Source organism: Gopherus flavomarginatus (assembly GCF_025201925.1).
Source record: "Gopherus flavomarginatus isolate rGopFla2 chromosome 13 unlocalized genomic scaffold, rGopFla2.mat.asm SUPER_13_unloc_4, whole genome shotgun sequence".
NCBI classification, from domain to species: Eukaryota; Metazoa; Chordata; order Testudines; family Testudinidae; genus Gopherus; species Gopherus flavomarginatus.
Genome location: NW_026114612.1, coordinates 127645 through 132797, shown reverse-complemented (window position 1 = coordinate 132797; position 5153 = coordinate 127645). Strand labels below are relative to the sequence as shown.

At 52.1% G+C, this 5153-nt stretch overlaps 1 non-coding gene across 1 annotated transcript; it reads left to right on the top strand.

Annotated features, from left to right (window-relative positions):
• Positions 1-729: 729 nt before the first annotated feature.
• Positions 730-801, top strand: TRNAQ-CUG (transfer RNA glutamine (anticodon CUG)). Its single transcript has one exon. It is a non-coding gene; the product is annotated as a tRNA-Gln (tRNA).
• Positions 802-5153: the final 4352 nt, after the last annotated feature.

Genomic DNA, 5153 nt, shown 5'->3' with positions numbered 1-5153 from the left:
CGGAGCCCAGGCTGGGCCCAGGAGTGAGGGGATGGGGGAGCTGGGGGTGTAGCATGGGTTGGAGCCAAGAGTTGGTTGGAGATGGGGCTGTGCCACTGCCGCTTGGTGGCGGGGGCCCTCCGGCTTATTTTTTTGCTCCGCCCCCCGCATCCTGATATTTCATCTTTGACATCTGGTCAACCTAGCCTGATATGAAGGAGGCTGTCTGGACCAAGGGGCCAGGGACTGGCCTTTGCTAGAGAAACCACTGTCAAGTTTTAGCCAATTAGGACAAGTCAGCAAATAAGAACAACCTTAGGTATCAGTAACTGCTACAGGTTGCAAATTCCTACATGCAGCAGTTTCTGGCACTACACCTGCACAGCTCTGCTCCCCGGCTCTTCTCGGGCTCCTGCTCTCTCCTTAGCTCTGCCTCACTCTTGCCCAGGCAGTTCCAGCTCACATGGAGGATGGGACCCCCTGGCCTGGTCACTCTCTCATTACACTGCATGGCCTGTCAGTGCAGCTAACTTGGAGCTTTGGCCTCTCCCCATTGTCCCTGGGGACTGTCAGTCTCAGGGTTCTGATTTCCCATTGATCCTTCCCCCTTCTATTGGTGCTGGGAACTAGCCAACCAACCTCCCCCCCACACACACACACACACACTAAGTTTTAGTAAAGGGCCAAGAGCCCCCTTACACAAGCCAGCCCCATGAGGGTCACCGATGTGCAGAGAAGGCAGCACAAGCTGGTCCCATGGTGTAATGGGCAGCACTCAGGACTCTGAATCCTGTAATCTGAGTTCAAATCTCAGTGGGATCTTGTGTTGGCTTGTGGTCATAGGCAGCAGGTTATATACATTTGCGGTTCTCAGGCTCCAGGAATATTCAGGGCTGGAGGCCCTGCTCCAGCAATATTTGGAACTGGGTCTCTTCCCCTGGCCCCTGCATGTCCCCCCCTGCTGCGCTGTGTCCCTGCCTGACAAAAAGAAGTGTGTGCCTGTCCTCTGTCTGCTCCTGCTGCTGGAGTAGAGGGATTCTGGGCAGAACTGCTATCTGCTTCCACCAGGGTCCTAGTGCCCACCCACAACTAATGGCAAGACAGGCTGCCCTGAACCCCCCATCTCCCAGCCACAGCCCCCCCGCCCCCCAATCCTCAGCCCCAGCCCTGATCCTCCTCCTGCATCATGAATCCCTCATCGTCAGGCACTCAGCCCTGCACTCCCTCCTAGAGGGTGCACCCCCTACTACTTCCCACCCCCAAGCTCCCTCCCAGAGCCTGCATCTCTCACCCCTGCCGGAGCCTGCACCCTGCACCCCTCCTGCACCCTAATCCCCAGCCCAGGATCTGCACCCCAGCCCTCCCCCCCAAACCCGCTCCCAGAGCCTTAGGCAGGTGGGGGTGGAGTTTTGGGGCTGGTTCTGGGCACCACGAAAATTTCTACAAACTTGCCCCCCATGCTTGTGGTAAAGCCCCAGAGCTCAACTTCCCTGTCTCCAGCTGTGTAAGAGTGAATCTTTCCCCTCCTGCTGGGTGACTCACACCTCCTAGAGCCAGGTCTTTGGCTGGGATGTCTACAATGGGTTAGGGCTCTAGAACTTACTACCCTGATAGTTGGGATTCTTGCTGCTGCACCTGATGTTCGCAAGCTTGGCCCTTGTGCTTCCTACCACACTTTTCCTCTGGCCCACATGGCACCTGAAGAAAGGAGTGCCAGGATAGCAATTAATAGTCAGGTCTTGACAGGAGGGAGGAAGAGTCCCAGGCCCGAGCCCCACACACCTTCCCTCCGCCGGGCACCTAGAGCAGAGGCAGCCAAGCTCTGTCCACTGGATACCTCGGCAGAGTAGGTGAGATCATGTAAATACAGTCTGGTCCCAAAGCCTCCTCCCAACCCTGGTCATCAGTAGCTGTCAGGGGAGAGCTCATTCACACCTTGCTTACAAATCATCATTTGAAATTCTAAGGTTGGCCAACACTGCCGAAGCCAATGCACCCACATTGTCAGCAAACACAACAGCTGGGTGAGGAAACCCGGCTTTGTCCAGACTTCCCAAACCTATTTTACTTTTTCAGGTACAAGTAGTTTTCATACGTTGTATCTGCTTTTAAAGTGTGTTAACGTTTAATTTTCATTCTAATTTGCAACCAATGACAACATTGGCAGCGCTGCATGTAACAACCTGACCACTGCGGGAGGGGGTGTTGGGGAAATTTGGGGAAGGGGGTGCACAGCTCCCTGACTGGGGGGCATATAGGGAATGCCCAGTTTCACTGAATTGAGTCTCCTACTGCAGCACCTCAGTAGGTTACATCAGAGAGGAGCTGCAGTTTCTAGGCAGTGGGATGCCTGTGCCTTTAAGATCCCAGCCCTGGGAAGTTCATGCTTAGAGGTGCTGCCTGTGAGAGGGGAAATAAAAAAGCCCTCTGCTCACCCCCACCCATGTTTGCAAACACTGGAGTCTCAGCCCACCAGGATAACTGTTACCCCTCAGACCCTGCCTCTGCCAGGATTTAACCCTCTGGCAGCACCTCCCTCTGGGCTTAACTCCAGCTCCTTCCCCCCTCCCTGACTTTGCCCTTCAGTCCCTCTCCTAACTCTGCCTCCAGCTGCTTGACCCCCCGACCAGTCAATTTCCACCCCCTGCTCAGACCCTGGCCACTCCCTCCTCTGATTTGCCCCCCTTTGTCCCTTTTTAATCCCTGTAAAAAGTAGGGGGTGCTGTGTCCCATTCTCTGGAGGGAGGGTTGGGCATCTGGCCCCTGCCTGCCCAATGCTCAAAGTGCCCCATGATCTTGTGGATGTTTGCTGAGTGCTGCAGGGTCGCCCGAAGGGGGAGAGAGATGCTGTTAGGAGGTGATGCAGCCAAGGGTGCCTCACCCAACACTGAGATGAAGCCACCTCTGGGTTGAGTTACACAAGTTAGGAAATGAATTTGGAACAAGAAACGCACTGAAAGGACCGAGGCAGCTGCAGGAGGTGGAGAAAACCAGAAAAAGCAGTAGCCCTGGATCCCAGCCCTGCCCCTCCCCCACTCTACCCCCTAATCTCCACTCCCCTCCCACATGTGAGGGGAGAACCCACGAGTCCTGGTCCCCAGCCTTGCCCACTCCCATATTTTGATATGGCTCCATCCTACAGCTGCCCGCACAATTGCAGAACAGTGCCATGGGGCACACCGGGGCCTTCCTGTTTACACAGGATGGGCAATGCCAGTGCCCCAGGATGGGGAGAGACCATGCTAAGGGAGAAGCAGGCAGCAGACAGCTCCCATGACAGAGAAAGAAATGCTAGGGGGTGCTGTGCTGCAAGGAGTGAAGGGGGTTGGCAGGGAATGGGAGGACCTTCCCTCACAGCAGGTGTGTCTGTCTCCCTCCCAATTCCTCCCCAGCCCTACCCCAGCCCAGGCTAATCCCAGCCCAGCTACCAGGGTTAAATTTGGCCTGGATTCCCCAGCTGCTGGGGGTGGGGCGTGGGGCTGGGAAGCCTGAGCCTCTACTTCCCCTTCCCCAGACACAGTTGCATGGGCACAGACCAAAAGAGCCTGCAGCACTGCTGCCTAGAGGAAAATGAGGCACCAGCCAGTGACAGACACATCATGGCTCTCCTCATCCTCATCCTCTTTTCCATATACAACCTGGCCAGGGGAGCAGGGGGTAAACTCAGGGCAGTTGCATAGTTAACCTGTGGAACTCCTTGCAAGAGCATGTTGTGAAGGCCAAGACTATAATAGGGTTCAAAAAAGAACTAGATAAGTTTATGATGGATAGATCCATCAAGGGCTATTAGCCAGGGTGGGCAGGGATGGTGCCTGTAGCCTCTGTTTGCCAGAAGCTGGGAACGGGCAACAGGGGATGGATCACTTGATGATTCCCTGCTCTGTTCATTCCCTCTGGGGCACCTGGCACTGGCCACTGTCAGAAGACAGGAGGATACTGGACTAGATGGACTTTGCATCTGAACCAGTCTGGCCGTTCTTATGTCTCCCTTGGAGCAGCAGTGACACCTCGCGATCATTCAGAGTAATGCACAGAAGGTGTTTCCCTTGATACAGCAGTGACACCCACTGGTCAGGTGGCATAATGCACTGCATGTGTCTGCGCTCTATGAGCAGTGACACCCACGGACCAGTCACGGTAAGGCACATAGTGTGTTTCCCACCAATCTGGGTAAGGCACAGAGCATGTTTCTCATGGAGCAGCAGTGACACCCAGTGACCAGCAGGGGTGGAATCAGACTCTTCTCCTTTAGTGGGGGACTGAGATGAGCTAGACAAAAAACACTGGGGGGCTGTGCCTCCCATCACCTGGCCCCACCCTTCACGGGGGCCATGCCTCTGTTCCTTCTCAGTTAAAGGCCAGGCTCATCTCCTCTCCCCCCGGCTACGGTTTACAGCAATACAAACTTTATTAAAATAAAATAGTAAACAGGGTTTACTTTAAATATTCTAAATCTGTCCAAATTTCACTACTGAATCCAAAGTTCTCTTAACGATCCCATCAGTAACCAAAACCTAAATAAAAAATTGAAACCAAAAACAAGGCTTAATTTAAAACCCAAACAAAAGAAAAACTTTGTTTGTAAAAATAAAAACTAACAAATGCTGTAAATTAATAATTTCAACATTTTATCAAAAAAGTGTGCTGCAGCAGAATGATAATATAACATCAAATAAATAAGCATGACGACTAAAACCTCCTATAAAGGAATTGAATCCTTGAATACTGGTCAAATCTGTATAAGATATGCAGAACTATGTCAAAACTGGTGTTGCAGGTCAGCCATTCGAATCCAGCAAATATCAATTAAAAGTTCCATTCCAACTAAAAAAACCGAAACAACCCAATAAACCAAAATGGTCACAGCGTGAAACAAACCTACGCAGAAGGAAAATTAAACCTGTACCAACATTGGAACAAACTATCTAAATTTCTAATTCTAACTTCTTGTTTCTCCCAGGAGGAAGGTGTTTTGCACCCCAGTAACCAGGCTGTCACTGCAGCTTTCCTTTCACTAAATAAGATTTTTACCAAATATAAATTACTCTCCAATTTCTCTAAGAGAAATTGAAATTGTATCTTTGCACTAATATCCCAAATGTGCAAGTCCATCCCCTCAGAGCAGCCCCACACCCTCAGGCCAGGGGAGAATCCCAACTGGTTTGTGCATTTGT